The sequence below is a fragment of the Malania oleifera genome, chromosome 1, assembly GCF_029873635.1.
Source record: "Malania oleifera isolate guangnan ecotype guangnan chromosome 1, ASM2987363v1, whole genome shotgun sequence".
Classification (NCBI taxonomy): Eukaryota; Viridiplantae; Streptophyta; class Magnoliopsida; order Santalales; family Ximeniaceae; genus Malania; species Malania oleifera.
The window spans coordinates 144,108,670-144,121,460 of NC_080417.1; the positions used below are offsets into that span (position 1 = coordinate 144,108,670).

The 12,791-nt window shown below is 34.8% G+C and overlaps 1 non-coding gene across 1 annotated transcript; it reads right to left on the reverse strand.

Annotated features, from left to right (window-relative positions):
* Positions 1-1,864: 1,864 nt before the first annotated feature.
* Positions 1,865-1,971, reverse strand: LOC131147318 (small nucleolar RNA R71). The gene has a single exon (XR_009134708.1). It is a non-coding gene; the product is annotated as a small nucleolar RNA R71 (small nucleolar RNA).
* Between the last annotated feature and the right edge of the window lie 10,820 nt (positions 1,972-12,791).

The window sequence follows — 12,791 nt, forward strand, 5'->3', positions numbered from 1 at the left end:
GCATGGATGGTTTAAATTGAAATCAAATATACCATGCATATTTGGAAATCAAGTAAACTTAAGTTTAATATTGATTTGGGTTACGAAAACCGAAAGGGAGTACGTTAGTTAAACCATATCTTGCAAAAACCATACGGGAGTACGTTTCTTGGTTAAACACTCAAAGATAAATTAACTGAAAGTTTATTTGAATTTTGAATATTTGGAAAGAGTGATTGAATATTGTATTGAACATCATATTAAGAAAATCCATATATACAAGGCTTGATTCAAATTTATATCTTGGCCTGACAACAAAAGCTTTATTGTGTTTGTGAAAGGATTGTTGAATATTAAATTACATTCTTCACAAGGTTTTCAAATTCATAACCACAGGGCTTATATAAACAAACAAACTATCTCAAGATCTTATATTACCAAAGTGTTGAATACTTTATATCTTGGTTTGGTTGTTTGTTGTTTAACTTGTACTTGGCAAATAAATTGATTGTTTGGCCTGAAGATTGTGTTTAATTGATTGGTTGTTTAATTGTATTATTGATTGGATAAAAGAACTAAGTTCTTGATTGATTAAAGAATTAAACAAACAAGTCAAGCATTGGTTAAAAGAAATAAAAGAAGTTTAAGGTATCTTAAAAGGTATTAAAAGAAATTTTTAGAATCCAATTCACCCCCCTCTTGGGAAGCTATTCCTAATTTCAGGGGGGATTTTGGATAATTCAGCATTGGTAAATATAGAGATCGAAAGACTTGTATGAACCTACGTAACATTAAAAATCGAGGGTCTCATTGCATTCTTGCGTTATTAATTTGCATAATCTTATGTTAAATAATAAACAAGAATAGGTTCTCATTGGCTATCGAAAGAGGCTTTTGGAAAAATTGGAGATTTGCTAACAAACAGAGAATACGAATTCAAATTGGCTAGATGAGTAAAGCATAGTGAGAAATTAGGTAAAATCGGTTTCGTAGAATTTTTCACCATCAGTAATTTGATACGCGGCATCCAGTTTTAAATTATCTTGAATAGTTTATTTAAAGTAGCGTTGTTTAAATTTCACAGTCTAAAATTATTAATTTTTCTAAATAAAATCAAGGTTATTATAAATTCGGTACTTGGTAAAATTAAGACATTAATCCTTGAGGGTGATACTCTACACATCATTATATTATAAAATTACGATACTATACACTTGCAGTTTGCCCCGATCAAGTTTTTGGTACCATTGTCGGCAATTGAGATTTTCTTATTTTTGCCAATATCGATACAAAGTAATCTTGGTTTTAATTTAGTATTTTATTTTTATTTATTTTATTTTTTTTTCTTTTTATTCTATTTTTTTATTTTTTTCTATATTTCTGGTGTGTTTTTTTATGTTGGATGTGCAATGCTAGAACACGTGACATTATTCCTTTTGATCTGGAGATAGAAAGAATGCTCAGAGCACTAGGAAAAAAGACAGTATTAGCCATGGAGAATGGACAAGATAACGTGCAACCACGCGCCCTGAAGGATTATGTATGGCCAGTTGTGAATGACAACTACTCGAGTATCAAACGCCAGCCCATTAACGCCAACAATTTTGAGCTCAAATGCGCATTAATTAGCATGATGCAGCAGGCCCAATTCAGTGGATCACCACTTGATGATCCCAATATCCATCTAACGATGTTTCTGGAGATTTGTGATACTCTTAAAATCAATGGTGTTACTGCAGACACCATTAGACTGAGATTATTCTCTTTCTCTTTGAGGGACAAAGCAAGAGGTTGGTTGTAGTCTCTACAACCAAGGAGTATCACTAGTTGGTAGGACATGGTAGAAAAATTTATAGCTAAATTCTTTCCACCTACGAAAACAGCCCAACTTAGGAGCGAGATTGGTCAATTCAAGCAACATGATTTTGAATCACTCTATGAAGCATGGGAAAGGTATAAGGATTTGATTCGACGCTGCCCACAACATGGATTCTCGAATTGGTTGCAAATTTAGATGTTTTATAACGGGTTAAACGGGCAAACTCAAACTTTAATTGATGCTTGTTGGCCTAGCTAGGCTTACAACTCTTGATTTTGATGATAACTGAAATTAGGAATAGCTTCCCAAGAGGGGGAGTGAATTGGCTTTTAAAACTTTCTTTTAACTTCTTTTAAAAATCCTTAACTTCTTTAAACACTTAACCAATTCTTTAACTTATTTGTTTAATTTCACCAATCACACAACAACTTAATTAAACAACCAATCAATTAAACGCAATCTTCAAACCAAACAATCAATTTATTTTCCAAGTATAAGTCAAACAACAAATAACCAAACCAAGATATAAAGTATTCAACACTTTGGTAATATAACAACTTAAGATGGTTGTTTGCTTATATTTGCCAAATTTGAACCAAGCCCTATAGTGAATGAGAATTTATGCTTGCTGATGTAAAGCCCTGTATAGATGAATCAAATCACTCTTTCGAAATATTTAGAACTCAAATAAACTCTTGGTAAATTTATCTTTGGGATGTTAACCAAGTAACGTACTCCCGTAAGGTATCCGCAAGATATGGTGTCACCAATGTACTCCCTTTCGATTTCCGCAACCCAAATCAAAATTAAACCTTAAGTTTGTTTGATTTTCCAAATATATGTAGTTTATATGATTCCCAAATTTTAAACCATCCACACAATTTAAATATGCTGAAAATAAAGAGTAAGGGAAGGAGAGAATGAGACGAAGATTTTTACGAGGTTCGACTTATACCCAACCTACGTCCTCGCCTTTGGCAAACCACCAAAGGATTCACTGGTTTAGTTCCGTTGACGGGTGGAACAATACCGATTACAACACTCCTTAGTTAAGGCTAGAGCCCACCTTCTCCAAACGATATTCCCTCGTTCGGTCACTCCTTACATAGGCTAGAGCCCGCCTCTCTAAGCAATATTTCCTTACTTAGCCAACGATCCAAACAACCCTTGGAATCGTCAAAGAACTACAAGAAACAAGATATAATCTGCATACAAGTATACTCTCTTAAAGAGCAAGTTATTACAATTTCAGCACTATGTACTTTGACTGTAAAATACCAATATGAAATACAATAAAGTTCAAGTGTGGAATTCACCAATATCCTTATTAGATAAGGATTAGAAATATGAACTCAGAGAAAGAAGGATCAGCACTTCAGAATTCTCAGTAAAATAATTTTTCAATGAGTGAACAAGAGAGCTTTGGAAGAACAAGAATACTTTCAGCTTTACAAGCAGATTTTTCAATTCTTGGATGAGTTTTGATTTGCAAAACCATGTATTTATAGGCTTTCAAACTTGTTTCCATATTGCAAAAGTTTCCTTTTAAGTGTTTCCCAATATTATAGAAAGTTTGGAGCTCAAACGGCTATATTTTAAAATATTAGAATTTGAAAAATTTTCCCATTGAACAGAGTTCAGTTGAATGAAGTGTCGTGGTCAGTCAACTGAAGTTCCTTAAACCCCTTTAAAATAGAGCTGGATACAGGGTCAGTCATCTGAAGTAGGGTTCAATTGACTGATGTCGCAAGTTCAGTTGACTGAAGTCAGAAGTTCAGTCGACTGAACTCACTGCTGCAACTTTCTGCCTGTTCTGGAAATACTTCAGTCAGCTAAACTTATTCTTCAGTCGACCGAAGTCATCTGTTTAGTCATCTGATGTCCCTCCCGTGAACGGTGTTCAGTTGACTGACAATAGTGACCCCACTTTAGTTTTTTAGCCATAACTTTTTTTGTATAACTCCAAATTACGTGTTCTTGGTGTCAAATGAAAGCTAAGAGAAAATACTAAAACCTTCGTGTTGAAAACTTTCTAAAATAATGAATTTTTGATAGTGAAAAATACACCTGAATACGGCTATATAAAAACTAACAGCAAACAGAAAAACCCTTTTTGGTGCTTTTTATTCCAAAAATGATTCTAACCCTTTTAAAATAATTTTTGACTTTATAAAATTATTTTACAGATATTTTAAAAGATATTTAGGTCCAAGAAGTTAACCTAAGAGTTTCAAAATATTGCAAACGATATTTTAAACATTTAAAGTACTTACATGAAAACTCCTAAAACTTTTCTCATTCTTAAGTCTTCATGTTTTGTTTCTTCAAGCTTCCATCTTTTCTTCAAGTTTTCAAACTTTGAGCTTTATCACTTTGCCTTTCTTTGGATCTTTTAGTATTCCTTGGCTTTCAACAACTCATTCATGTCTTCATATTCTTCAAGATTTAGTATATCATCTTTAAATCCATGCTTGGACTCTTTTAAGCTTCATTTGATCCTCTTGAGTACTTTGACCTTTGCTTTCTCATATATAAGCCCTAAAATATCATTACTCACACAAATACATTAAATTTCACTTGTTTGTTAGCATCAAAATAAGATAACAAGATTTTAAGCCTTGTAAGGCCAACAATAACAAAGTAAGGCTATATAATTTGCTTTCAAGTGATGCTATTTCAGTTATTGAAGGCTAAGATGATTTCAGATGATAAAAGGGAAAATTCCGAAAGCTTGTTCAACCTAGACTTCAAATGACATATCTTGAAGGCTCACAAGGATCAAGGAACATGTAAGGCCTTACATAAAAGAAAATGATCCATAATGAAAGCATCAACGAAGTTTGAAAGATCAAACATTTGCAATAAGAGAACTCAAAGGAAAAAGGAGTCAAATCAGTTTTTAGGAGAAACTTTGTAAGTACTTCAAGAATGGTTCAAACATGATTTTTCATTTTGAAGCTCATTAGGCAAACAATACTTAGAGACCTTAGTTTTAAGTCTTGGAACTTGTTTTTCAAAGAAAAACCAATTAAGATTCCAAGTCTAAATAAACAAAGAATGGAGAAATAAAAAATATCTTGAAATAAGAAACAACTAGTTGACAGACGACTAACTATCAATAGACAGTCATCTGGCATATTAAAGGACTTAAATTAAGTAAGACAGAAGCTTGACAGATGACTGTCAAGTACTTGACAGATAACTGTTAGTGACAACTGAGACGACTGGGTGTGTTTTGTCAGTCATCTAACACCCTTCTGTTTGTTTTAAAAAACTTGGTTTTTCAGTGACAGATGATTGTCTCCCCTATGACAGACGATTGCCACCTTATTTTTTGTAAAATTTACTCTTGAAATTCATGGACAGCCAATTGCCAAAGACCACACAGTCATCTATGTAAGAACCCGAACCGTGGTATATGGACATGATATTTGAAAGAAGGGTAAAGTAGTAATTTAGGCGAGCTTTGTCGACGAGGCCACCACTTCGTCAATGAAGGTAATAGAGGACTCATTGACGAGGACGCCAATTCGTCTACGAATCCACCCGAGTCAAGAGCCTATAAATATCCAAAAGGGTTGCTTCCTAGCTAAGTTTGCTTAAAAATCTCTCCCTCCTCTCTCTCTCTCTCTCTCTCTCTCTCTCTCCTCTCTCTCTCTCTCTCTCTCTCTCTCTCTCTCTTGATTTCTTCGTCGTTCGTTGCCTTATTCGTAAATCCGATGTTACTAAGTAGATCAGCGCAAGATTCTCTTTGTGAATAGTGGATCAAAATCTCGTTTTGGGATTTTTGAGTTTCAGGCTAAAATCGAGGTAAGACTTGGTTTTTGTTTTTATTTCGAAATATGTATAGTAGTACGGATTGTAAGCATGTATTGTACTATGGTTTGTAGTTTTGAAAACCATAGAATTCATAGTTGGAATTTGGGTTAAGGTAAGGGGATTCAGTTTATATCAGTTTATTTTCGAAATCAGGATCGGTAAGCTTGTAGGCTACAATCGTATGTATGTTTTGGTAACTTATTTGGGGAAATCTATCGGGTAAAATACGGGATTTTCGGGTTACATTTTTTGGGAAAATTTAGGAATTTCGGGTATCATCTCTACTTTGTTTGGAAACCGTTTGTTTTGTTTAAACTGTATTATTGAGATGATTGTTATCCATATTTGCATAAACTATATACTTGAAATGGAAAACGATATGATTTTCCATAAACAAAATAAGTGTGGTATGTATGGTTATATGTAATTGTTCCAGGTATGTTGCGGCTTATTACCGTACGTTGATATGTATAGGAGCATGAGCTCCAAAATGATTCCAGGTTTTGTGAAATCGGCTAGTGGAGGCTAATTACCATACGCCGAAATAGCTATATGGCGGTTAATTACCGTATGCTACGCCATGTATCGGTGTGAAAACCATGGGCGAGAGTGTTCGGCTCTATATCCGAGGGTGTGAAATATCACTACATATTCCGACTGGTCACCAAGGGGTGTGAACTACACTGTATGGCAACGTAATCATTGTGAAGTTCGGGTTTTATGGAGTAGTAGCGTGTTGGCAATGTAATCACTGTGAAACTTTGGATTCATGGAGTAGTTGCATACTATTGTGAGCTACATCGTATTGGCAATGTAATTGCTTGAAGCTTCAGGTTTCATAGCGTAGTTTCGTATTAGTGTGACGACACTGATTGTATGTTTTGGGTATCGTACGTACTGGAATGCATTTGTGAAAATACTGGAACTGTATGGGAATTGTGACGATCTGCTTAATTTCCACATTTTTTTTTTATATTAAAAAATCACAAAACTCAACTCAGTAGATCATAATCCACCTGGACCCATGGGCACTAGGGATAGATCAAAACACATAACGGAAACCTAAGCAGCAGGAAACATACACTCACAATATCATAAATACGAACACATCGATCACATTACCATAAATACCAGAGTCACTATATCCACTGTATTTTAGTATATACATCCAAAAACAAGATTTAGGGACATTTCTCACAAAATCTAACTGTCCTTATTAAAACTTACCCTTCAAGAGGGCAGATAAATAACACTTGATCAACAGGGCTTTTCTCGCTCTCCTATCAGAGGCTCTTGAAAAATTTATAAAATTTTGGGGTGAGACACCTCTCAGTAAGGGAAATAAACTAATATTAGTGTATGGCAACATGAGTATTTTTTGTTATACATATACCATGAAATGAGGAATAGCTTCCCAAAAGGGGGGTGAATTGGATTCTTTTTAAATTTTAATGATTTTTAAGCTATTGATTTTAATTACCCAGAAAACAAGATATATAAACGATAACTACACTTAAAAATACTGAAATTTAAATTCACAAGTCAATTAATGAAATCAACGTATTTCAATCACTCAACCAAAAATATTAGAGCTTAAGTTAATTTTTCAGAAAACTCTTAGTATGCACTTTACTTGATCAAGATTTCCGCAGATTAACCAATGTACTCCCTTTTTGGGTTTCCGCAAATGATTAATCAAAACGTACTTTCTAAATATCAAATACCTTTATTTCTTTCTCCCTTAAGAATATGCAACCTACACATTTAAATCATACCACAATAGCAAGTAAATAATATAAAGTAAAGCAAAGAGAAAGACACATGATTTTTACGAGGTTCGGCTTCAACATAGCCTATGTCCTCGCCTTTGGCAAAACACCAAAGGATTCCACTATATCAGTTCCGTTACCTGGTGGAACAATACCAATTTACAACCACTCCTTCTGTCAGGCTAAAGCCTGCCTCTCCAAACAATAACCCCTTGTTTGGTCCAACGATTCAACAACTCTGAATCGTTTAAGAATGATGATAAAGAAATTTGTGTACAAAAGAGAACTCTCACAATAGAGTAGATTAGTACAATGATCAGCTCACTTATACTCCAAAATTATTCAAATATAAGAAATTTGAAGCTCAACGCTTAGTATGAATTACCAAATGATTTTTCAAAGAAAATGAAAGATTCTCATTTTTTAAAACTTTGCTTCAAAAATATAAATCAATACCAGATCAGAAAGTTTAAGCACAAGAAAATTTTAGATCCTTTGAGAAATTTGAATATTTGAAAATCACTTGATCTAAAAACCTTTGAAAAGTAGATTGATCTAAAAACCTTGAAGGTTGCTTGATCTTAAACTTTGAAGATTGCTGGATCTGAAACTTTGAAGATTTCTGGATCTGAAACTTTTGACGATTTCTGGATCTAAAACTTTTGAAGATTTCTGGATCTAAAACTTTTGAGAATTGCTTAATTTCAAAAACCTTTCAATATTGCCTCTATGATCATTATTTTAAAATTTTGAAGTTTTTGACTATTTATAGATGTTTTTAGAAGCCATCCATTACTCCTAAAAATTCCTAAAATTCATTTCCAAATATTTTGAAATAAATATGTTTAAAAACATGGTTTAAAAAATCTTCTCTTCTTAAGCCCTTTTTATTTATTAAAAAAATTACTTCTTTTTAAAGTATATATGTTTAAAAAAATATTTTTGATTTTCCAAATATTTTGAAATAAATATATTTAAAACATGGTTTAAAAAATCTTCTCTTCTTAAGCCCATTTTATTTATTAAAAAAAAAAAAAAAACTTTTTAGAGTATATATGTTAAAAAAAATATTTTTGATTTTCTATAAGCTTCGAACCACTTTTATATTTGAGTTTAACCTTTGAAGTACTTACATTAAGAACATCCTAAAATATAATTCTTTAATTTTCAATCTTATTCTTCCATCATCTTTGTTTTTTCAATCTTTTATTTGAGCTTTTCACGAGTATAATTTTATTCCTCATGCTCTTTGTAATCCATAAGCTTTTCTTTGTGTTCTTCAAGGATTCTTTGTAATCCATAAAGTATACTTGTGTTCTTCAAGAATTCTTTGTAATCCATAAACTATACTTGTGTTCTTCAAAATTTCTTTGTAATCCATAGGCTTCTTTATGCACTTGGGCTTTGTCACTTTCCTGAAAAAATTCTACTTGAAACATATTAAACATATCATTAATTTGTTATCATCAAAATAAGAATTGTAAGCCTTATTAGGCCAACATACCATACAGAACATATTCAGTAAACTGTTATGTCAAATCTGGGAAAACATATATATCATAAAACGATGGCAGAACATACTGCATTTTCATAAACATTAATCATCTCATATAATAATAATGCAAAAACATTCCTAATAGATTAGCTGGCTATTGTCATGTATTACCCCCACATGACTGGGTTGTGTGGCCCGAAGGCGGGACCTGACAATGGTTGGCCGACCACTGTCAAGTCAAAAGTACAGTCTGTAAGTCTAATGGGTCTGCCAGACCTGGTCCGTACACCAGGAGTGCTCACACACTTCTTATAAACCACATCAAACATCCAATCTTACACCACTCCATACCACGACGTTAACACGAATATCATGATCATGATGACCATGGACACAAAGCAACGGTACCATGCAAGTACTAGGCTAGAGCAAACCAACCAGATTCTGATATCATATAATATATACTAAAACTGTGATACATGAATATCACATATCATTAATTATCAAATCAATCATATCATTTTGCATATATACGTATATCATGAAAAATCATCGGCCCATATGTCGATATTTCACATTTTACCATAGCTCGACCCGTACGCTGACAAAGCATAGCACAACTCGTACGCTGGCAAATCATTTCCATAACTCGGCCCATACGCCGGCAAACATATCCATAGCTTAGCCCATACGCTGGCAAATCATACACATAGTTCGGCTCGTACGCCGGCAAATCATACACATAGTTCGGCCCGTACGCCGGCAAATATATCAAAATCTCAGCCCATACGTCGGTTTTCCATTATAAAAATCCGTATCATTCACACATTCCCAGAAAACGGTATTTCATAACAATTTTTTACTCATGCCACACTAACAGGTTTTTCGCATATTCAACATACCATCATTTTCAATAGTATTTTTCCAAATATAAATCATGTATAAATATATTTATTTCCTGAAATCAAATGCTATAACAATATACATATTTTCATAAAATACTAGTTTAGTTTATCCCCTTACCTAATTCTTAAAAAGCCCTTAAGAAAATCTGTCCTGCACCCACAGGGTTCCTCGTTCAACACCCTGAAAATGGAATTTCCCAGAGTTCAGTATTCCTATGTACACAACACTTTCTTCAATTGTCAAAAATCCAAATATTGAGTAGAAAGCCTTACCCTGGATTTGGGATGGTTTCCACCTTAGCCCCATCGATGATCCGTTTCGGCAGATTTGCAGAGAACTTTCCCTGGAGCGTCGTGGTGGCTTCAGATCGTCGAACTGGCGAATGAGAGAGAAAAAGAGGGTTCTGCGCTGAATTTTCATAAAAAAATCTGAGTTTTTCACTATTTATAGGGCTGGATTCGTCGACAAGCCACGTCATCTCGTCGATGAGTCCTTTAATAATTTCTTCTACGAAACTCACTCCTTGTCAACGAAATTCAAACTATCCAGAACCTCTCTCGATATCTTCTCGTCAACGAATCATGTTCTCATCGACGAGCTCCTCTTATACCCTCATCGACGAGTCCCCTGTGTTCTTCGACAAGGAACTGAAAATTCCTCAGGATTATCCCATCCAAAATGCAATGTCGTAGACGAAGGCGAAGGGTTCGTCAACAAAGTCAACTGCCTCCTTCTATTTTCGGTTTCCATTTCCCTTTCTTTTATTATTTAAATAATATAATTCTTCGGGTCGTTACATTCATCCCTCCTTATAAAATTTCATCCTCTAAATTTACTGTTCACATAACTCATCATCCCTTAACAAGAAAAGGGTGTACTTATTTTATTACTTACCCTCACTTATGGCGGATGAATACCATGGTTACATTCTGAGTCTTGGGAGATTACATATATCAAAAGAAAATTTCCCCCAAAACTAAAATACCACTTACTAACTAAAATATTACATGTACCTGCAAAAGAACATTACATATTTACTCACATTTCTTAATCACATACGGACTTCTTAGAACAAATGTGGGTACTTTCGTCTGATCTATTCCTTAAGCTCCCAAGAAGCCTCTTCTACTGTGTGATTCCTCCATAGAACCTTTACTAGAGGAATCTTCTTATTACGTAGTTCCTGTTCCTTTCTGTCCAGAATCTGTACTGGTACCTCCTCATAGACAAACGAATCACTGAGCTCTAACTCACCATAGTTGATAATATGAGAAGGATCTGGGACGTATTTTCTCAACATAGCAATATGGAATACGTCGTGGATCCTAGACAATACAGGTGGCAAAGCTAGCCTGTAGGCTATCAGTCCCACTTCATCTAGAATCTTAAATGGACCGATAAACCTAATATTAAGTTTACCCTTCTTCCCGAATCACATAACCCCTTTCATCGGAATTATCTTCAAAAACACATGATTACCCACATCAAATTCTAGATTCCTGTGGCGATTATCAGCATAACTTTTCTGTCAGCTCTGAGCTACATTGATCCTGTCTCTGATAAGCCAAACCTTATCACGTGCTTGCTATACAAGCTCTGGCCCCACTACTCACTGCTCACCCACTTCATCCCAAAATAATGGAGAATGACATCTTCTACTGTATAAAGCCTCAAACGGTGCCATGCCAATACTGGTCTAATAACTATTATTATATGCAAATTCCACCAGTGGCATGAATTGAGTCCAACTACCTCCAAAATCTAATACACACGCTCGAAGCATATCCTCTAATATATGTATCATCCTCTTAGTTTGCCCATCTGACTGAGGATGGAATGCTATACTAAAAGACAATTGAGACCCTAGTGCTTCCTGCAGACTCTTCTAAAAATGTGACTTAAAAAGCAAGTCTTGATCTGACACAATTGATACTGGCACCCCATGAGAAAGAACCATCTCTTGAATGTAGATTTCCGCTAAACGGTTGAGGGTGTAGTTGATCTTGATAGGTACAAAGTGGGCGGTCTTAGTCAAACGGTCAAAAATCACCCTGATGGCATTCTGGCCATGTAATGTCATCGGCAATCCTGACACAAAGTCCTTGGATATATGATCCCACTTCCATTCTGGGATAAATAACGGCAACAACTGGCCTTCCGGCCTCTGGTGCTTAGCCTTTACCTGCTGGCATATCAGACACTGCGCCCTTCTGTTTCTGGTTTCCATTTCCCTTTCTTTTATTATTTAAATAATATAATTTTTTGGGTCATTACAGAAATGTTTTAGAACTATATTGTATTGTATAATGTTATGTTTTATGTAAAATAACACTGGTATGCCACACACCTGCTTTCTTCATTACTAAGAGGTGTCTCACCCCGAATGTACGTACATTTTTTTCAGGTCCATCAGGTAGCTATAACTAGAACTCTAGCAATCAGAAGCGAGGGTGTCGTAGTAGCTATTAGTGCCTAATTAGGTACGAGTTTTTGTAACCGGGTTGTCGTGGTGGTTTTGTAGACACCCGGAGTATGTATGATATTTAGGGGAATGTGAACCCTAGTATTGTTTGGGTATGTGTATCCTAGCTTTGTACAAACTCTGGTATGGTATGTTATATAGATAGATGAAACATTTTCGGCTGCGTTACTGATGAGTATGGATGTATATGTGTATGGGTGTAAGGCATCCATGTACCCCACGGGGTCGGACCCTCTTATTGTATTGTATCATGTATGTTTTAATTGATACAGAGAAAGGTTAGATTACTATATTCACACCAAGAACCCATCTGCGGGTTCGGGGCGTGACAGCTTGGTATCAGAGTTAACCAGGTTACTAGGTCTTGTAGACTTGGTTAGGAGTATTGATGTGTACATACTAGAGTACAGAATGTCGAAAATGGGTAGTATTGGTTTAGGGTTGTTTTGTTTCTAGACCGGGATTTATCGATTGTATTCCGTGTTTTTCCTGGGATGACGATTCAAGTAAAGGCAGGGCAAA